This window comes from Miniopterus schreibersii, assembly GCF_964146895.1.
Source record: "Miniopterus schreibersii genome assembly, chromosome: 4".
Lineage (NCBI taxonomy): Eukaryota > Metazoa > Chordata > Mammalia > Chiroptera > Miniopteridae > Miniopterus > Miniopterus schreibersii.
In genome coordinates this window covers 88414222-88437438 of record NC_138105.1, presented here as the reverse complement: position 1 = coordinate 88437438, position 23217 = coordinate 88414222, and positions in this window count along the sequence as shown.

Sequence of the window (23217 nt, the reverse complement as noted above, 5' to 3'; positions counted from 1 at the left end):
GCCTGTCTTTCTACAATGAACAGTTGCTTTCTTAAGAAAAGTTACACTAACAACATTTGCCCTATAATAATTTCTATCATTTATTGACTGCTTATTGTCCGCTAAGCACTCTCCTAGGGCCTCACAAGATTATTTCACTGACTGGACATAATCCTATAAGAAAAGCACTATTATTACCCTCATTTACAAATGAAGAAACTGAGGCTGAGCGCTTAAGTCCCTTTTGAACTATTCTTGGTGGGGCCTCCCTAGATTCAAATTCTGATTCAAAGAAGTCTAATTTTCAACCACTATCCTTGACTGCTTCCCATTTAAAACAAAGCAGAAACTTGTAGCATTGGAGACAAAGAACTCAGGAGTTAGAGAATTTCTTTTACAGTTTTATCACCTTCACTGTTCACTGTCAGCGCAAAATGAAATAAATTATAGTGAAGTTCACAACCAGGAATGTCCGACAGGAGAAAACCCATGCTGAGAAACTAACCAGCTGACATGTACCATCTTGTCTCTTTCCAGCGGTGCCAGTTTCTCCGTGGTTATATCAGAACCCTGATGTTCTGCAAGTTTAAAATTGTGTGCTCTCTAGCCACCACATCTAATTTGCATTATGAAAATTCAAGCTGTAGAAGTATCTATAACTGTAAGGTAGATTTTCCAGTACGAATAGGCCAGATCCAGGAAGCCTCATGTTTATTTCTTGCTGTCTGGATCCTGAGCTCATGGCATAGGGAATAGAGCACTGAGTTCACTCTGTTGACTTTTTCTTTAATAATCTACAACCAGAAGAGAATTTGAGGCATTATGTGTTCTAGGAATTAGCCAGAGCCAGGTAGCATTTTTCTGATGCCTCATACCTCGCCAAAGTTGTTGGAGGGATACTCGGTGTATTAGTCAGATTTCTGCTGTGATAATGCTGTGTAACAACCCCCATCTCCCACCCCTAACACCACCAATCTCAATGATTTTACAACAAGAAGTATCTATTTCATGTTCATGGGAATGTAGGTTGTCTGTGAATTGGCTTGGCTCAGCTGGGCTAGGCTAAACTTTTTACGTTTAAATCTGCTCCCATGTGTCTTTATTCCTGGATTCAGGCTGAGAGAGCAATGGCTACCTGGGACGTATTCACGTTCAGTTCAAGCTCCTTCTACCCAAGAATCCCAATTTGAGGCCAGCAGTATGTGGTGCCATCATTGATAATACCAGCCCTCTTCACAGGCCTCCTTCAAACAATCAATGACACATCAATGACCCGTAGTCTTTTATTGCCACTGTTTCTATATGTAAATCTTAACTCCTCATTTAATTGTAAGATCCTATGGGCAGATATACTGGATGCAATGTTTACTGTTTGTTACTGGCTGAATGTTTGTGACTCCCCACAATTCATATGTTGAAACTCTAACCCTCAATGGAGATGGGGACCTTTGGGAGGAAATTAGGGTTAGATGAGGTCACATGAGTGAGATCTTCATGATGGGATTATGGCCTTTGTAATACGAGACACCAGAGAGCTGGTGCTCTCTCTTTCACATTTTGTGCTCATTCAAAAGAAGAGCTCATGTGAGGACACAGCAAAAAGGTACCTGTGTGCAAGCTAGGAGGAAAGCTCGTACCAGAACCCAACCATATTGGCACCCTGGACTTCCACCCTCCATAACTGTAAGAAATAAATGTCTGTTGTTTAGGCCATCCAGTCTATGAGCAGACTAAGACAGTCTTCCTAGGTCTTCTTTTCCTTCCTTTGCTGGACTGCCCTCTCCTCTTTTACCCCTTCCACAAGGGAAGCCCTCCTCTAAGTACAACAGGAGCCACCCAAGTTCTCAGCTGATTGGTCCACAATAGGTGAATACCTCTCTCATTCTCCACCCACACCATGGCTGATTGGTCCAGGAACAGATACCTGACCAACCAGAGAATTTCCATAGGTTTGGAGGACCCACAATGAGGAAGGCATTCTCTCTCCAGTAGCAGAAGCAGAAAGGGTAAAATCAGGAAACACTCGTGGATATTTTCCTACCATGTGCAGAATGAGGTCAACACACAGGGCCTAGTGGATCTGAGAACTGAACAGAGGGTCTTGAAACTGCGGAGTTTTGGCTTCCAGTTTTCCCAAGTCCTAGCTGTGGCTCTGCCCTTCCTGTGACTTGACACTCACTCTTGTATCCTGTGGCCAGTAAATCCCCCTTTACTTAAGCAACTTTAACAGGAATGTCTATCACTTGCTTTAGGAGGAATTAAATGCAATACTTCTTCAGAAAGCTAAACAAAGATCAAGGAACCAATAAGTACTTGTTGATTGCCTGCTTGCCACTTATTGGCTTAAGCCTTGCTGAGAGATACGATCCTGGGAAAATATCGATCCTGGGAAAATACCGACTGCCATAGGCTCCAACCAGGAGATGTAACCCCAGGCAATTCACACTTGCATTACTTGTGAAAATCAAGACCACTGCTTAGCAGGGAGGGTGAAAACAAATGAAGGGGCCTCCGCTGGGAGGGGGAGAAACAGGCACAGTGATAGCTTTCCCCCAGGATGATGACAAAAGAAAAAGGACAGGCAGAAAAGTCAGGGCCAAGAATCCGAAGACCTGGGTCTTCATCCTGGATCTACTATTACTAGAAAGGTGTGGTACTTTGGAATAATCATAGAACTTATTTGGCATGTGTTTTCTCATCTATAAAATGAGGAGTTTATCCCTGGCCAGGTGACTCAGTTGGTTGGAGCATTGTCCCCTAAACCGAAAGGTTACAGGTTCAATTCCTGGTCAGAGTACATACCTACGTTGCGGGTTTGATCCCGGATGGGGTGCATATGGGAGGCAACTGATAAATGTTTCTCTCTCACACTGATTTTTTTTTTTCTATCTCTCCCTTCCTCTCTGTCTCTAAAGTCAATAAACATATCCTGGAGTGAGGATTAAAAAAATGAGGAGGTTAGATAAGAAACTTGCCAACAGCCTTTGAAGATGTAGGTGAGATTTTCCCTCCCCTTTACTCTTGGGGGGCTCTTATACCCATGCCCTCATCTGAAGGGGATCATGGGTTCTCCCAGCTCAAAGTGAGGAGGCCATGGCAGTCTGCCATTGGTGTGTTAAGCCCTGCAGGTAGCACTCACTGGTGCAGATCTACTGTCTGGAAAGGGTAGAGGTGGTCCTTGAGAAGGAAACTTGGACATCTCTAGTCTGGACCAGACACTATAGGAGGGGACTTAGAGACCACGAAATTTACGGAGGAGAACCTGGGCTTCCAAATCAAGGTGGCAGAGGAACAGCCTCCAGGGACAGTGCTGCCAACATCCCAGGAAGGGTACTGCATAATGGCAGGATCAGCCCATTAGAGTTGCCTTATTTGCATATATGTAATATCAGGATGAACAATTTAGGGTTGCTTGATTTGCATATATGTAAATTCTATATCTTTTTAGCCTGATAGGTAGAGGTAGCAGAGCCGGCATGTATACTGGTCAGACTAGGAGGGTTTACCAAGAGCAAGAACCCTGTGGTGCCAGGACACTAGCTCCTACTGCAGGGCTCATGCTGTCTGGTACTTAAGGGTCTTGTCTCTGGCTGGGGACTCTGGACCTTGCCCCAGATTCAGTTCCCAGTGCTAGGTTAGGTGGCTTTTGGGAAAGAGAGCATCCCAAGCTTCCACCCACACCCATGTGGACGACTGCAATCCCCTGTGAAAAGGTTGGGGTGCGATGGCCTCCCCCGTCCCAAGGAATGTGTATGTGCCTATGTGCTAGTGTATCTTAATAGGAAGGTTTGGTTTAAACAGATAATTTTATGTTGGATAATCTTTTGTCATGTTTAATAACTTTATGATAGATACAGTCACACCTTATTTTACTTGCTTTGCTTTAATGTGCTTCATAGGGGTTGTGTTTCTTACAAACTGCAGAAAAGACCCTCTGCTAGCAGAAGACTACGACTCACTTTATTGCTACACTCACTTTGTTACGGTGCTCTGGATCCAAACCTGCAAGGTATGCCTATAGCAGTCATTGGAAAGCCCATCTCTGTGGGTCACAACTTACTGCACCAAAGCCCTGGAGCAAATTTAACATGATTCACTGAAGGACTCGAACCTCCAAACCTAAGCCCCCCCAAAATGACAAAGGCAAGTGAGGCTGAAATATGTGTCTCAACAGACAGTCGGATTCCCAGTCCCTTGCTCTTCTTTATCTCTTATCCATAACCTAACTCTATTTCCTGGCTCTCCAAGGTTAAAAGACCCAAGTAGTCCAAAGTCGTTAGCCAAAGTCTTTCTTCTGCAGACAAAGTGATAAACTCATAAGAATACCAAAGAGGGGAGAAAAAGGAAGAAAGTTGGGGTAACTTTCTTAAAAATTAATTCTAAAATTCGAATCCTTAACTCTAAAATTTGGTCACCCATCTAAATTTAATTCTGTTGGTTCTTTATTCTGTGTGACATCTTCCTTCTATTAACTTTTGCTTGTTTTGCTGATAAAGAAGCAGAATTGAGGCATATTAAGTGTCAGAGGGAAGGATATTCTAGCCATCACTGTAGATAAGCCCCTCGGACATGCAGACACATAGCTCAAGTTCGATTCAGTGGAAACGGATTGGGGATTTTTGTCATCTAAGTCCCCAGTGCTAGGGACTGCCAGCTCTGCTCATCTATCTTGTTGATTATCCAGGTGCTCTGTGTCCCTGCCTACTGCCCAACTTGGCTCAATGTCATAATATCAATGTGGGGAGATGAGGAAACACGGGAAAGGGGGCTTAAGGGAAAGAACAGAAACATGCTTTCCAGCACATTGGGAGGAAGCTTCTGGAAACTTACCCCTGACTCCTAAAGTAGAGCCACTCCTGTCCCTTTTCTGCAATCAGGGGCTACCTGGGGGGACATCAGACTAGCAGTGAGTGAGCCGTATAGTCAGTGGTTCCAACATCCCACTGGAAAACCAGAGATGTAGATGTATATCCAACAAAGAACTAGGGTAGGGCCTTACAGCTTGGGACACCATAAAGTCAGCTGTCTAGGTGGTTTGGAGGGTAAAAGGGAGCACTGTTCAGTTATACAAGGACATCAGGTGTAAACCGGCACTGTCTTAGGAATCATGGAGACAAGCAGTCCCAGACCTGATCTGGTCATGGAGCCTTCAAGAATGGAATGAAATTTATGAACTGTCTCCCTGCACAAATGTACATTATTTGCATAAAATTCTAGAGTTCCAGAAGCCCCTTTCATCCCATCCATTGACCAAGCTAGGGAAACCTTTTATAGGAAAGGTAATAATAATGGTCTATAAAACGACCTCTTCCCCAGCATCCACTAATTCACAATGGGGATAAAAAGGGAACCTAGAGTTCTGTGTGCTCCTGAAAGACCTCGCCCCCACCTCACCCCTCAATACTCTCTGCCTCACTATCAGGTCAGCATAATCTCTTTATGTGTTTTGTCTCAGATTTCTCCAGTCATCCCAAGCTGCCTGGGTTGCCAGGCCACTCCTTACAGCCCACACTGCCATCCTCACACAGCTCAGGAGGGTGTCAGGAAAAGGACTGTGCCCACCGCCATTATGCAGCACCCTCCCCTGCTTGGGTTTTGGCCATAGCACCTATTACCATCTAAGTTGCATTTTACTTGTCTGACCCCTTTAGGCATAATGGCAGGAATTCCTGTCTGTTTGTTCGTGGCTTTATCCTCAATACCTTAAAACAGTGTTTGGCACATAAAAGGCACTCCATCAATGTATTTTGAATGGAAACCTGACAAATAGAAAGTTAACATTTATTGAGCACCTACTACATGCCAGGCACATAAGCACTTTTGCATATACCATTTCATTTCATCTTTGCAATAATAACCCAGTGAGGGAAGTACCTTAATTACTTTCATTTTACCGATGAGACTGAGACTTGGAAAGATTATGCAAGGTGCCCAAAGCCACAGAGCCAGTGAGTGGTGGAGCCAAGATTCACTGCAGCATCTGTGCTCCTAAGTTCTGGGGTTTTACTGTGGTTTGAAGTCATTACATGACATATCCTGGCTATTCTGTGTCACAGGTAGGGCATCTTGATCTCTGTCTTGTCTTTGCTTGGGCTGTGTTTTCTGTTCTTCTAACAAATGAGGAGATAAACCTGATCTGTTCTCCATAAACATACACACACAGCATTAAGATTTGGAACACTGGAACTTGAAATATTTTATTAGAAAAAGTATCTTCATGAAACTACATGGCATTACTCACTTCCTGCCACCCCTGTGCAAACAACATGCACTAGATGAGAAGTCAGGTTGCAGAAACCCATTGGTCCCAACTGAGCATTCACAGCATGTTCAGAGTGCAAGTTGAAGAGCCCAGCCCACTCTTGGATGATGCATTGCCCCTGCAAGACTGCGACAGCACATTCATTTCTCAATCATGGGGAGAGGGGTATCTCAGGAAAGAATGGCTCTGGAGCAGGCAACTGGGGATTGACCAAAGAGCAAGTGAGTTGTCAACTTGAAAGGAAAGGACCACCTTCTAAAACAGAGTGATCACTGCCTCCCACACTGTAGCTAAGATGCTGCTGCTGCAAGGGGAGAGATGTGAGTGCCTAACTCACCAAGCAGAGAAAAAAAGCATGTGTGTAAAATTTGCACGCTCCACATTGTCATGAATGCCAACCCTTTGCATGAATTATCCCTTACTTAGGTATGTTAGTGCTATTATAGGCAGTTCAAACTCAGATGATCCCTTCTTCTCCCCTCCAAAGCCCAGATGAAGCTAGAGATTTCCACATTGAGGTATTCAAGGTTTCTGATAAAATTCACCTATTTGGTATGCATGGAACTGGACTGGGGAACACAGGAATGAAAAAAGAAAAGAAAAAAAGAAAGAAAGCCAGAGCTCCCATCTCTTGTCTTCCTGGGGTTAGATCTCAGGTAGAACAGTTATATTGTCTAAGGTGTGTAATGTCAGGTCTTTATCAGCACTGTATTAGCAAGAGCTGTGATGCTACTGAGTCACCCAACAGGGCCAGAGACCTGGAGGTGGGCATCCCAAAGCATCTTAGTTATACCAAGTCTGACTAGGGTTTTCTAGTGGGATCTCAAAAGTCAGGGTGCCTCCCACTGGTCCTAGAACACCTAGATCAGAATCACCTTTGGTGCTCGTCTAAATGCAGATTCCTGAGCCCCATCCTGTGTCTGTGAAATCAAGATCTCTGAGGGCTGGATCCAGGAATGTGTATGTTAACAATCTCCCCAGGGGATCTGACGTTTGCCACCCTCGTGACCACTGGTCTAGTGATCATGGCTCTAGACCCAGAAACCCTATGTTCTTTTTCACTTTGGTGATTTTTCTCATTGTACTAGTTTAAAGCTATCTTTTAAAGGAGCTAGTAGAGAATTTATTAAGCTTTTGGGTTTTATAAATCAGGATAGCCAGTTCCAAATCTGTCACTAAGTAGTTATAGTAACCTTGGACAAGTGACTTAACTCGTGAAGCCTCAGTCAACTCATCTGTTAGCTGGAGAGTAATTCCTACTTTTGTGCTGCTGGAGGAATTGAATATGACAATGCCTGCAAGGTGTTTAGGGCAGTGTGTGGCACAGAGCAGGGTAATGACAGAGGTGGCAGTGGAGACATTGAGGCGCAACCCGGGAGGAGGGGCTGCTGACAGAGCCACACGTAGCCTGGGGTTTGGAATCTGAGAATTCGGAGAAGTGAGATAAGAAAAGGGACGGGTAAGTCCATGTGGAGGTCTTTGTCAGGGACAAAGGGAACACCTTAGTTCCAGGGGCCCTGCGAATTTCCCTCCTTGGGTCAAGTCCAACCTGCCACCTGTTTGTAAATAAAGTTATACTGGAACACAGCCACATCCACAAGTTTACACGCTGTCTATGGCAGCTTTCAAGCTACAATGACAGAGTTGAATCATTGTGACAGAGACCATATGGCCCACAGAGCCGAACATATTTCCTATCTGATCCTTTTCAGAAAAAGTTTGCCAATTTCTACCATACTGGTCAGGAAGAAGGGATTTTATTCAGGAAGAGGGGACCCAGAAGAGGACACTGAATGGTGAGAAGGGCAAAGGCACCAGCTGAGCTGTCTTGTGCTGCACACCAGCCCTCCACAGACACCACAGACCACACACACACAGCACCCCCCACAACCACTACACGACACACATAAACCCATGACACAGCCCCTGCACCCCCAAACATCCCTCATGTCCCCAGAGACACTCTCATACATCCCACATACCCCCACATACCCTATCTCATATAGTCCCCCCAGATGTACACACACGCCCCTGAGATCATACATACCCTCCACATCTCCCACACATGCTATTCCCCCCCACCCCACCGCACCCCATCCCACCCTAAGAGACTGCAAAGATTTGTTCAGTGTTCTCCTTTGTGAAGATTAAATGCCATAGTGCATGTAAAGAACTGAGCTCACAGCAGGCAATGCCATGCACTATAACAAATGTAGCTCAGGAGAAGGCAGTTGCTAGTTATCTTTTGCTATGTAACAAATTACCCCAAAACTCAGTGGCTTAAAACAACAAGCATTATTATTTCATAGTTTCTTTGGGTCAGGAATCTGCACATGGTTTAGCTTGCTGCCTCTAAGGTTTCTTACTAGGCTGTGACAAATGCATTGGCTTCTGTCTCATCTGAAGTTGACTGGAGGACTGCTTACTCATTTGGTTGTCAGGATTCGGATGCCTGGTGCATGGAGAGCCTCATTTCCCTGCTGGCTCTAGCAATTCCTTGCCATGCTGGCCTCTCCATAGGGCAGCTCATACTGCGGTGCCATCTGGCTTCCCACAGAGCAAACGGGAGAGTGAGAGATAGTGTCCAAGATGGAAGCTACAGTCGTTTTGTAATTGAATCTTGAAAGGGACACCTTATCACCTTAAGCCACATTCTGTTCATTAGAAACCAACCACTAGGTCCAGGATACGCTCAAGGGGAGGGGATTCCCAAGGGCATGAAGGCATCCTGGAAGGTAGCATCCTAGTGGCTGCTGAGCACGGGAGGGGAAGGTGAGAAAAGGGCAGAAACATGCTCTGGGCTAAGATTACAGTCAATCCTCACTAGTCACAGATTCCATTTTTGTGAATTTGCCTGCTTGCTAACATGTATTTTTAACTCCCAGATCAAGACTCCTGCACTTTCACAGTCGTTTGTGGACATGTGAAAGGCAGTGAAAAATGTGTAGCCCAACACACACATCTGAAGCTGATGTGGGACAACAGGAGAAACCTAACCCTATATTTTCCCCAGGAGCAATGGTTCAGTATGCGCTGATCAGGTGTTCGGGGAGACTTTATAGACTATAACTACCACAAACAGCAAGAACCAACTGTGCCCAGCTGTGCCACCCTGGGCAAGCTTTTTAATCATTCCGTGTTTTATTTTCACTAGAAGCAAAATGGGGGTAGCAATAGGACAAACAACCAAGGGCTTCGGGGAGAATATACTGCCACATTCCTGGTGCAGCTGATGGCACAAAATAAATGCTTAATAAATAAGATATTATTATAATTCTTTTTGTCTGAGCTCAGTTTCACCTGAATTATACCAAATTTTCTGGAGAATTCCTTTCTTCTCTTCAGGGACAGAGCTGGGCACAGAGTAGGCACTGATTAACTACATACTGAATGAAATAAGGAGTCTCTATGAGGCAGAAGATCTAGAGCTGGAGAAAGAGTGAGACTTCTGCCTCTGGCCTCTGGGTCTGCTGTCAGAATTGTGGTTGGTGGGGTGGGAGTGTGTGAAGAATTATAAAAACTCTCACACCAGAACTCACACAGGGCCGTTAAATCCGTAGCATCGACAGACTGTTGACTCACTTCCCTAGGAACCCAGAGAGTGCCCGGCAGATGGAAATGTACCCAAGACCCATCAGCTGTGGTATCTTCCCCATGATACCAGGCATGAGGCCAGGGTGGATTTGGCCATAGTACACAATGGGATCAACTGTCTGTAAATAAGTCGCCTGTGTTGTGTCAGAGATGACTTTTCATCTCTAAATGATGAGTCACCGCTGTAGGAGCTGAGGTGTAAAATCTCTGCGGCCTCTGGCTTTGGGATTTGACCTTGCTTTTGCAAATTGCTCTGAGAGCCAAGGGCCGTATCATCCTCCAAACTGAAGAGCATTTGGGAGCTCTCTGGCACAGACTGTCTTAGGGAAGGGCACGGGTGGATTTCAAGGGCTACCACCATTGGCCCTCCTTGGGAAAGCAGAGAAATTACGTGCGAGAGTCATTACAGCCACGGCCGAAAAGGGGTGTGCACTATACCGTTTCTTGAGGGCATCCTCATGAAGCTCTGTGACTCAGGACCAATTCATCTCTCTGAGGCTTAGTTGCCCTCATCAGTGAAGCAGGAATGATAAACAGTGCCTATTTGCAAAGCATAATATATATATAGAGATTCACTCGTGTGAAGAAGAAAATAACAAACTTGTTCCCAGTGGAGTCATGCTGCCACCCACCCCTTCTTCTCAGGGTTTAGTAATAGCTACTAACAACAGTTAACTTTTATTGAGCACCTGGTTCCAGGTATTATATATTCCTCTCCAAGCCCTATTATTATTACTCCCATTGTATAAATGAAGGAACTGGGGTTCAAAGACATGAAGTAATTTGTGCAAAGTCACACAGCTAATAAGTTTCAGAGCTAGGATTTATTCCCATGTCATTTGACTCTAGAACCTGTGCCTCCCCCAGAAGATATATGTATTTTAAAGATAGCATTTTAACCTAAATACGCAGTAGAAACTTCAGGTGAGAGAGACATCTGGGGAAGACAGGTCCTGCATCCCACTTCATTCATGATTATCTTACCTCCATTTGAGAGCTGACCACCTGAAACAGGGACTTGAAAATTAACCTAACTCATCATTACTCCCTTGTCAGAATCGATCTTAAACTCCTCAATCTTAAATAAGGAGCTGTGATCAGTTTGGTGTATTAACAGACTTTAGCTTCTCAGACTGAGGTGTGGAGGGCAGCAGGCTCCCAGACTGAACATACATCACCATTCCTGCTTTATTTTTTTAATAAAGCACCATTTACTCTACACCTACTCAGTGCCAGGGACTAGGCTCATTACCTGACAGGCTTTATTGCTGCTCCTCACAAAATCTCATGAACTAGCTACTAAAACTCCCATTTTACAGATGAGAAAATGAAGTAAGAGCAGTCATGTGGCCTCTCAAGATAGATAACCAGGAATAGGTAGATCCAGGGTTCTTATCCAGGGATGTCCAGCTCCAAAGACCTCCTGCTTTACCCCACTGTGACCCCAGAAAGCTTCCTTGATGCTACAAACTTGCTCCTTGAGCCAAAAGGTTTCATCAGACTGGCTGCTACTGAGTAGCAGCTGACACTGACAGACCGGAAAAGAGGCTGTTGAGTTTGTCAGGAGATGGCTGTGCCACATAAAAAATAAAAATAAAAATAAAAAGCCTCTTTGGAGACAGAGAAAAGATGTGACCTAGACCTCTAGCTAACATATATTAGGGATATAATGTGACTCAGGTTGCAAGTTAACTTTGATTATACCAAGGAAAGGTGGGACTGGAATGGTTCCTGTGCCAAAATTCCTACCTTGGACGTCAACCACAGTATTGAAGTGTTCTTCTTCCACCACAAAATGGTCAATGTTGTCAACAAAACGGTTGCTGCCACCAATCCAATGCCAACAGGAGTCCTCAATCTAGGGTGTGGTAAAAGGAGAAACTTTATTCAGGTAACTAGTTTGCAAACTGAAGAAACTCAGCCTCTGGTGGAAAGCGAAATCATTCCTCCCCTCTCCTATAGACAAAGGGGAGGCTGATTTTTATGGAGAAAGTTCCCAGGCTAATCCAATTGGTCCATTTTTATGCAAATGAAGTATCAAAATTTGCACAGTTTGATTGGTCCTAATAGTACTGTCCTGACTAATCATTATGGAAAGCCTCTCTGATTGGTTGGCAAACATGTGAGGACATAACTATGCAGCTTCTATTGGACACAGCAGCTCTCAGCCCATTGGTTGAAATACAATTCCAGGAACTCCTTTATAAGGTTTGGCTCAGGCTACAAGTACCCAGTGCAGGAGGCTCGGTAGCTTTGTCTGGGGCTATTCCCAGTGTACGTGAGGGGCCTCTGTAAACAATATCTGCTAGACTCTGATTATGAATTTGGGCCACTTAAGCACAAGGAGTCCTTTTTCAGGTCAACAACAGATAGACCAGCACCACAAAAACCCCTTCAAGCACAGAAAAATTTTCAAGCAGTAATATCTTAAGCTGAAAGCAATAGAGATTTTTAAAAAAGTCATAGGACAAGTCTGACACCCAACTCAACTCTGGGGCAATTTGCCTCAAATATTGGCCTCAGCAGCATATACTGGGGGAGGTATACATTGAAATAACATTTCTTGAGGGTAATTTAGCAATACAGATCAAAGAGCTTTAAAATATGCCAACCATTCTGTTTCAAGGATTGTATCCTAAGAAAATAATCAGAGATATGCACACATGAGCTTATCACAGCATTCTTTTTTAAAAAAATATGTTTTTATTGATTTCAGAGAGAGGAAGGGAGAGGGAGAGAGAGAGAGAGAAACATCAGTGATGAGAGAGTCACTGATCAGCTACCTCCTGCACGTTCCCTACCGGGAATCGAGTCCGCAACCTGGGCACATGCCCTGAACCGGGAATCGAACCACAATCTCCTGGATTCTAGGTAGATGCTCAGCCACTGAGCCACGCTTGGTCAGGCCACAGCATTATTTTTCAAAGAAAACTAAGGAAACAGTCTACATGTCTGATGATGGGGTGGATTATATTAACCTATGGTGGTCAGTTAAGCAGGTGTTCCCCTCTCCTTCCTGCTTCTCCGGTTGGTAACGCCCTCATCCATCCAAGGGCACCAGGCAGAACTCTGGGAGAGCCCTGGAAGCCTCTCTCTGTTTACCTCCCCTTTTCGATCAGTCACCAAGTCCTGTCGCATACAAATCTTAGAGAGACCTCAAACCCATCTACTTCTCTCTGTGTCTACTAATCCAAACCTTCTCTCCTGGACACTCTGTGGCTCCACATATCCACCCAGAGACCCCATTTCTAATCTGTCCTCCCCACTGGGGCCAGAACTCTCCTTTTAAAAGGAAATCTGATTAGGTTCCTTCCCTGCTTTTCTCTCAAAGCCTTCCTTGTATTTGTGAAAAAACAATTCCACCACATGCCCGGCAGTAAGACCCTATAGCAGGGGTCAGCAAACTTTTCCATAAAAGGCCAGTAAAGGACGCTAGTAAATTTTCTATAAAGGAAGATAGTAAATATTTTAGACTTTGAGAGCATATAATTTCTATAGCAACTACTCATTTTTGACATCATAGAGTGAAAACAACTATAGACATTACATAAATGAATAGGCATGGCCCTGTTCCAATAAAACTTTATTTTAAAAAGCAGGTGGTATGCTAGAATGGGCTGTAGTTTGCTTACACTTGCCCTAGAGGATCCAGTCCCCACTTTCCTGCCCCTCATCAGGACCTCAGGCGAGGTATTCTCTCCACCAGAAGTTGTCTCACTCCCTTCTGTTCCCCACCTGCCCTCTACCCTAACCCCCTTGGAGCAACACATGCCCCCTTTACTGGATAGCGATTTCTCACCATTTTGATCTCAGTTTCAGGGTCCCTTCCTTAGATGTACTCCCTGATGCATGCAGGCTAGGCTAGGACCCCCTCTCTCAAAAGACTCAGTACTTGTTCTTTGTTGAGTTTGCCAAACTTGAGACTAAATTCTTCTTAGTGCAGTTGTATGTCTATATGTCACTCCTGCTAGACCCAAAGTTTCATGAAATAAAGGATTATGCATATTATTGATAATAACTTTATTCTCAATGCCTGGTAAGGTACCTGGTGCACATAAAATGCATTAGAAAGTTTTGGGAATGTTGACTGAATAAATAATCACATAGCTAGGAAAAAATCTGCCTGGATACATATTGAAATATTAGGAGGTGAGTATACAGGTGATTTTTATTTTCTTCTTATACATTCTTCCATTTCTCAAATTTTTCACAAAGAGCATATATTACCAGTATACTCAGAACAATAGGCAACGTCAAAAGAAAAAGAGAGGAGAGAAAGGGACAGAGAGCTTGAGAGAGAGAGAGACTGTTCCTGAATTCAAATAACCTATTAAACTAGCCCATTTTTGGTACACCCCACTTTGGACCATCATCTTTCCTAAATCCCTCTACTTCCCTTCTTATTGCCTACACCTGGCCATTCTTCATGTCATACAGGTGACTTTGTCAACTCCAAGAGTACCTGTGTACCTGGGCAGTGTTTGAGTTGAGCCACCGATTCCAAGAATGCCTGTAACAGATGGACACTTATGTACACACACCCATGTGTTCTAATTGGACTTCCAGGGCCTTCCAACTCCAAGTTTAGGGAGGAAGGAGGTTAACAGATCAATTGCTGCCATGTGAGATTATAGGGACCAGTGGTTTTGCAATGCAGAAACTGTCCATGCAGATGGGATGTATGACAGAAAACTTATTTATTTCACTAAACAGTGGCTCAGCTTCAAACATCTGGTCATTTCCATGCCAGGCTGGTCTCCAAGTAGTACTCAGGGGCAGCAGGCCACATAGCCGCCATGTTCCTGCTCATCCATCCAGTAATTCCCTCTACATTCAAGAGGAAGCCAATGAAGATGATACTAGTTATTATCTCCAAATAGAGCATTTTGGTCAGCCTCTGAAAGATTCTGTGTGGGTGGAATAAAGAGAGGGTTAATAATTGACGAAAAATGTGTCGATTGTATAAAGTGTTGTGGGGCTACAAAAACGTAAAAGGTCTATCTCTGTCCTTGATTCAAAAAGCTTCCAGACTAGTTGGATGTTCAAAACATTCACACAGAAAAACAATACAAGGTAAAATAAATAGCAGCTATAATTGTCAAACAAGTGAGAGCGACAGTAAGTGACATGCAGGTCACACTGGCCCCAGTCAAACTTCTTGCAAAGTCAAGGCCATTGCTTCACATTCTTAAGTTTCTTGGACTATTCAAGCATTATTGGTCTCAAATAACAGAAAATCCTAACTCAAAAGGACTTAGTAATAAAGCAAGTGTCACTTCATATTTGATAACATCAAGAGGTAGGGTAGGGATTGGTTATTTAGCAGCTCAAAGACATCCAGATTTCTGCTTTTTTTTCATTTCTTCATTCTGCCACCACTGATTGCATCAACCTCAGACTTGGAATTCAAATAGATGTAGCAATTACAGACATGACATCAAGACATGACAATTCCTTTTTGTGATTTTCTGCTAAGAATAAGAAAACTTTCCTTGGAAGCCCTCCAGGAGATTCTCCTAATGTACCATTGGCTAGAGTTGGGTCATGTGCCCCATGAGATAATCCCTGGAAAAGGGACAGAGATGACTCTTAGACCAATCAGACCCACCACTGGAGCTGGGTCAGCTTCTCCTGAGGTATGTGGTCACATGGGGAATGGCTTTTGTTAGGAAGGAGGGGAAATGAATGCTAAGCAGGCTAACAATAACATCTACCATTCATAGTTAATTCTAAAGGTAAGAAACATTTTACACCTGCAGAACCTGACACTGCAATTACCTTTCCAGCTTCGTCTCTCACTACTCCACCCCCATCTCCATCTCTGTCTCTCTCTCTCTCTCTCTCACACACACACACACCTTAGACTAGTCCGACTTCAATTCTCTTAGTTCTTCAAAAGCAATGTGCTTTCTCATACCACTCTGCAGTTCTTTCTGTTACTCAACTCTAGGCTAATCACATATTTCTGGATCTCATTAACTTGCCCTACTCCCATCCCCACTCTCCAGTTCAGAGTAGCCTTAAAAACTAACAGCCCCAAATTATGGTGAAAACCAGCAACCTCACAGCCACTAGAGGAGGGAGAATGGGGTTGGAGATACTTCAGAGCCTCATTCCCAAAGAACTGTCACAATTTGATATCTCTGGAAGATGTCACTTGCAAAGCTGTATTTATTTGACCTGAGTCAAATCTCACCCTATACCTCCCTGGGGGCATTTGTCAAAAACAGTTATAGGCAATTGCTTAATTTCATGGTTGTCTGAAGTGATGGATAACAGTTGAGGCAAACAACAAACTAATTAAAAATCTTACAAAGAAACGTTGGGAATGAGATATCTATAGGGGTTTTGAAAAGCTTTGACATTTCCTGAGAATCTAAAAGGCAATGTGCATGGATGGGCCTGTGTACAGGAACAACCTAAGAAAGCCCTAAGCTCTCACCTCTGACTGAACATGAGGATCTGTGCAAACAGGAAGTGAGGATAAGGTAGAGTTGTCAACTGCCTGGCTGAGGGTTCAAGGCATACTCCAACATTCTTACAGAGCCCCTTTACAATGACAGGAGTCACACTGGTTGTGTTTTAAGGCAATCTCTACCTAATTATTAGCTGACCACTAAGCTAACTAAGCCATGACTTCAGTGGCCACACTAAACAAAGAATACAGATTTTGCAGAAATAGGTCAGAAAAATCACTAAACAAAGTAACAATAATTACAACAAATAGCAATAAAAGTAAACTCTGAAGAGTGGAGAGACTCTCATTTCCAGAGTTGCCACATTATGTTATTTAAAATGTCTAGATTTTTAAAATATGAGATATGTAAAGAAATAAAGTATGACCATACACAGGAGGAGAAACAAAAAGCAATAATAGAAATTGTCTCTGAGAAAGCACAGACATTGTACTTACTAGGCAAAAATTCTAAATCAATTTTTCTAAGTATGTTCAAAGAAATAAAGTATACCGTGTGTAAAAAACTAAAGGAAATTATGAGGACAATGTCTCACTAAACAGAAAATATCAATAAAGAGATAGAAATTATATAAAAGAACCACATAGAAATTCTGGAGTTGAAAAGTACAACAACTGAAGTGAAAAGTCACTAGAGGAGCTCAACAGCATATTTGAACTGGCTGAAGAAAGAATTGACAGGTATCAATATAGATTGATTGAGATTATCCAATCTAAAGGAAGAAAAAATAATGGGGAAAAATCAACAGAGCCTCAGAGGCTTGTGAGACACCATCAAGTATATCAATAGAGGCATAATTGAAGTCCCATAAAGAGGGTTGATGGTAAGGGACAGAAAGAATATTTGAAAAAATAATGACCAAAACCTTCCAAATTTAAGGAAAAGCAGCAATCTGTACATCTAAGTAGCTCAAAAACTCTAGGTAGGAAAAACTTGAGGAGATTCATATACCTAGACACATTATAATCAAACTGTCAAAATAAAACCAAATGATATTCTATTACATACTAACCAGAATGGCTAAAATTAAAAAGGATGTGAGGTCACTGGAACTCTCGTGCATTTCTAGTGAAATGCAAAATGGTACAGCTACTTTGGAATACATTTTCACTTTTGTATAAATTCTACATACACTTACCACTTAACCCACAACTCCACTCTTAAGTATATACCCAAGATAAATGAAAATATATTACCTCACAAAGATTGATATTTGAATGCTTATAGCAGCTTTTTTCATAACAGTCAAAAAGCCTAAACTACCTAAATGTTCATCCACTGATGAATAAACAAATTATGCCATATGCTTATAATGATATACTACTCAACAATATAAAGAAATTAAGTACTGATACATATGTCAACATAGATGAATTTCAAAAGCATTATGCTAAGTGAAGAAATGAGACATAAATGACTAAATAACATGACTTCATTAAAATGTGAAAGTCTAGAAAAGGCAAAACCATGGTGACAGAAAGCAGGTCAATGGCTGCCAAAGACAATGGGTGAGGGACTTAGTGACTGTAAAAGGGCATAAAGGAAGTTTTGGGGATGATATAAGTGTTCTATATTATGATTATGGTGATGGTTACATACTGTATATATATGTCAAAACTCACCAAGTAATTTACTTAAAATAGGTGAATTTTATTATATGTAATTTATACCTCAATAAAGCTGATTGATTCAAAGCATAAAAAATAATATACTTACCAATAAATCAACAATTTCACTCCTAGTTACCCAAGAGAAGTGAAAATACATACCCTCAAAAAGACTTGTACAGAAATGTATATAACAGCTTTATTCATAATAGCCAAAAACAGAAAGAAAAAGTTCTGTGACGAGAGAATGGATGAGCCAATTATGGTATACTCCTACAATAAAATGTTACTTAGCAATAGACAGGAATCAATAACTTGGGTGAATCTCAAAAACATTAGGCTGAGTGAAAGCTGAATAGAAAACAATACAAATTGTATTATTCCATTTAGTGATAGAAATCAGAAGAGTGGTTGCCTATTGGGGGTGGTAACTGATTGGAAGGGGGCATGAGGGAACTTTCTAGGGGAGGAAATATTCTGTATTGTGACTAGGGAATTTGTTAAAAGATGTATGTACATGTTACACCTGGTAGAATGGTACATTTAAGATCTGTGTATTTCAGCATATGTAAATTTTACAAACTTCAAGATGTTCTCATTGCATTGAGAATAAAACTCAGACTCCTAAAAAGGCCTTCAAGATCCCAACCAACCTCTCCAATTTACCTCATTCTACACTGTCCCTCCCTCCTCATCCTCTAGGCATATCAGTTTCTTTTAGGACCTCAAGCATGCCCTAGTAATCCAGGCCTTTGCACATGCTGTCCTCTTTGCCAGATACTCTCCTCTGCTCCTTCATGTGGCTGGGTCATTCTCATACTGCAGGTCTCAGCTAAATGCCATCTCCTCCACGAGGTCTTCCTTGACCACACCCAACATGGCCCGCTTTGGTTGTCTGCCTCTGGCCCTAGTTTGTTTCACTCATAGCACTTATTAACCCTTCTTGCTATCTCGTGGTCTAGTGACTTCTTTTTGCCTACCTGCAGAATGTAAGTTCCCAGCTCTGTCAACAGCAGCTTAGCATTTTGTTTTTTATTGTTGGGGGATATGGTGATGAAGAGTTAAAAATTGTTTTTATGAAATGGCATCACACATCACTTTTTTCTCTGAACCTGTCTCAAGTGCTTTTTCATCCCTATCAGTACAGACTTTCTAAATTAAATTAAAAGTTTCCAAAGGTAGGCAGCACATTTATTTGTTTATTTTTGAATGAGACTCCTAAACACTCACTTGATTTGATTTGGCCATCCACAGAAGGCCTATCAGCTCCCAAATTGTTTAGCTCACCTGCTATTATGTCAGAATACCAGAACCCCCAACCTTAGAGAACTTTGTTGGGTCAAGACAAAACTATCACTAGAAGTTCCCTGTGAAAATACAAATATATTCTCTGGAGTGGATAAAATGTTGTTACATAGGTTTAATTATTAATAGAACTCTTTTACTCTTAAAAGTTTCCCAGTTTGCCCATTAAATTCTATTATCATCCTACACAGCAGGAAACCTTACTGATAGTGGCATGGAGAAGAGCTAAGTTGTGCGGGGGGCGCTGAGGGACAGGTGGCTAGCAGGTGAAACAGGTGCGTTAAGGCTGTAGGAGGTGCCAGGTACACAGGATGGAATAGGAACAGCAAATGGTAGCAACAAAAGAGGTTCCACGAAGGGAACAGGAGATGTCAAGACATACTTGCTCCTTAAAAATTTCATCAGGTGCCAGTTCAGCCTGCAGCACTCAAAACATATTCACCTTTCTGCAAAGCAAAGGTGCTTGGTGTGAGGCCTGTCCAGAGGAAAATTAGTACACATTCACAATTTACACAGTTGGTCCTTGTCTTACAGTGATGCGACATTATGATGGTGCACAGCAATGCAGTATGATACTTTCTCATGATGCTGGACAGTGGCACTGAGCCACACATCTCTCTGTCAGCGATACGATCGTGAGAGTCAACAATCCACACTCACAGTGTACTGGGCTGCCAGCGTTTTTTAATATTGTGTTCTGAGCACATTGAAGGTAGGCTAAGCTAAGCTATGATATTCAGTAGGTTAGGTGTATTAAATGCATGTCTGACTTAGGATATTTTCAATTTACAATGGGTTATTGAGATGTAACCCCATTGTAAGTCAAGGAGCATTTTATTCAACCCACAATCCTTGCTTATTCTAGAAATGAGTCAGGAGCTTCTCTTTCAACACTTGAATCCTTTGGCCTAACTATTTTCCAGCAGTGGCTGAAGCAGGTACAGGGCAAGTGCTGAGGGAAGGCTGAGGGGAAACCCTGATGAGCCAGGCAAGCAGTGGGTTTCAGTACAAAATGCTGGCTGGTTAGTGCCAATTTCTCTGTCCCTCTGGGAATGTTAGTGCAATTTCTACTAAGGCCACCTACTTCAAAGTTCCCTAGCCTGACAAGCTCACTGTTAGCATCTCTTAAGCAAGCCTGGTCTATGAAGAAAAGCCCCTTTTCAGATTTATCTTTACCCTGAGCCTGGAAAAGATTCTCCTTGCTGTGACCTCCTGCCGTGGCTTTTGGCAGGAGATGGAAAACCCAGGGCCCACCATCCAGTAAAATGTTTCTGGGTGTTTCCATTCAAGGTATGCCATAGAGAGGTCAAATTCACCTTTTTTACCCCATTCTCCACCACAAGCCAAAAAAGCTGTTTCACACCCATGCTCACTACATACCACGCAAAGGGGGAGAAAAAGAATCGTGGTCTTTATGAACCATGGAAACTTGTATCCCAAATATGGTCACTTGGTAGCTCTTTCGATCCCCTCACTTTTTCCCGCCCCAGCTGGGTTCTTCCTCAGAATTGTTTTCCAAGTGGCAGCTTGTATTTATTCTACTGGGCTCATGGAGAACTTAGGAAAAGAAAAAAATCATCAAAGTATAGTTATGCACATGGAAAACCATATGCTTCATAAAGCTGCATATGTGCTATGTTTAAGATGTAAAGGGAGATATGCAAAAATAACACCTGCCAACTTCCCAATCTACCTAGACTAGAAAATTCAAAAGGCCTGTGTTCATATGCAGAAAATAAAGTATGCCTTAAATTTCACAGGTTGTTCAAGCTGAAAGAGCTCTTTCAAGATCTGCAAATTCAAATTCCTATAGGGAGCAGTCAGGTAATATAAATGAGTGAAGTAGACCAGGTAGGGTCCTGGGGAACTGGGAGTATGGCGCATGACTAAATTGTTTTCTTTAGGCAATTATTGCCACACAGAAACACAAAGAAACTTAGAAATCCAAATTCTTATGTGAATTCTCTTGATTTTTGTCAATGTTTCAGGGTCATTCAGATTTATTTTTAAAATTTTGTGAAGGCCAACAATACGTATCTGCAATTAACCTGATCTATGGACATCCAGCTTGAGACCTCTGTTTTAGAAAGATTTGATCATTAATTAATAGAGAAGTAGTTCGATGTAAAGAAAGAAACTTTCTCAAAGTCAAACTGACTGAATACCCAGTGTGGCATCAGGGTTCAGCTCTCCTCTCTGCTATTCTTTCTCCTCCTTTTGATGTTATATAATCTGCTTGAGCATCGGAGGTTTCATACACAGGTATTCAGATGATAGATGTAGTGGTGTGTCTGTCCTGGTTATTTTTCATTTGGGTCTCAAGATCCATTCTGCATCGCTCTCTACTCTGCTCTGTGTCTCAGGAGGCTGACCTATATGGCCTAGGTCAATGGGCTTCCCTGTCTCCTGGCTGTCAGCTGAATTTAGCCAATGGGAGGCCCCAACAGGAGTTCAGAGGGAAGACAGGAGGAAATCAGTGTGTTTCCCTACACTAAGGCAGAACTTATTTCTCTCAATTTCAGCAGCTACACCCTCCTCTAGGCTTAGGGGTGGTAATGGCTCCCCATTGTTGTTAGGTCCATGGTGTTTAAACTGCATCTTGTTGGGTTCCCTAAACTCTGTCCACAAGTTTGTAAATAGTCCATTTATCAAAATCTCTTCAATTACCAGTTGAAGTGGAATGTCCAGACAACCTGGTTTGCCTGAGTCTTTCTATATTAGTACTGAAAATCTGTGTTCTAGAAAATCCTTCAGTCCTGGACAAAGAGAGAGAGTTGGTCAACCTATGTATGAGTATTCTACTCTTATATTTCTTTAAAATCTGTTGCTTCTTTTATCACACTATTCATTCTTTCATATGTTTAATAATTTCCAATGTTCTTATTTTACAACCTCTTATAGATACTTCTATTATTTCTGACTCTTGGGGTGCTAATTACTCTTTTGCTACACCTCTAGACTCTTCCTCATGGTGGTTAAGTTCCTTGTATGAGTCCATTGTGTCTTGAGTTGTAAAAATGTCCCCCCAAAACTGTTTTGCAATTGCTTCTATTGTAGCCTAAGAGTTGAACGGACCTGAGCAGTCTGTGCTAACTTAGCAGCAATATACATTTGGATATCATACCCATATGTGGTACAGACCTGGGGTTTTGGTTTCGTGGATATGATTTTTTCTTATTCTTTTAAGCCAGGGCTCCAGACAGGTGGCAAAACTCCTTACTTCTTTCCTAGATTTAATGTGGAGTTGTAGTTGCCATTCCATGGGCAGTTCAACTTCTCAAGGCTCCCAGCTTTATGCTGAATCTCAGTTCTAGCTTCATTACCCACCAAGGGCTTGAGGCCACACCTTCTATACCCTCGTGGGGGTCAAACCCCCAACCTTCAGCTCATAGGGCCAATATCTGGGTCAGAAATTTTGCTGAAATACAAGCTCCCTATGACTGCCCTGGCTTTGATTTCTCTCTTCATTTCTTGTTGCTGGAGATTTTCATGCCAGAGTAATTTATAAAACTCCATTTCTATTTTTTAATTCAGCCTCCCTATGAATTTGCTCTGCCATATTGTCGGAACTGAAGATCACTTTGAAACACTGAGGTTCATGCCCAGCATAAAGTGGAGACAGGCTTATGAGGTTCTGCTTCTGCCCTTGAATAGTCAGTAACAGAATTCAGCTGACAAATTGAAGCCAAAATACAGCAAGTCAGAGGGGGCTAGACTTGGATACCTAGCCAAGTGTGAGTCACTTCTCATGTTAATCTAGTCTCATTTAAGGTGACTGGCACCATGAGGCAAGGTGGAAATGAAAGATTCATTGCCCAATCAATATTACCTAATTTGTATGTCCAAGTGTTGACAAAAGAGGAGCTTTGCCGTCTACTTTATGAGTAATTGTAAATTAATATGCAACCCTGCACCCTTCCTAGCAAGAAGAGAATAACTTAGATTTGCCAAATGCTCAACAACATTGCCTGGTTTCAACTGCAGATGTCACCCA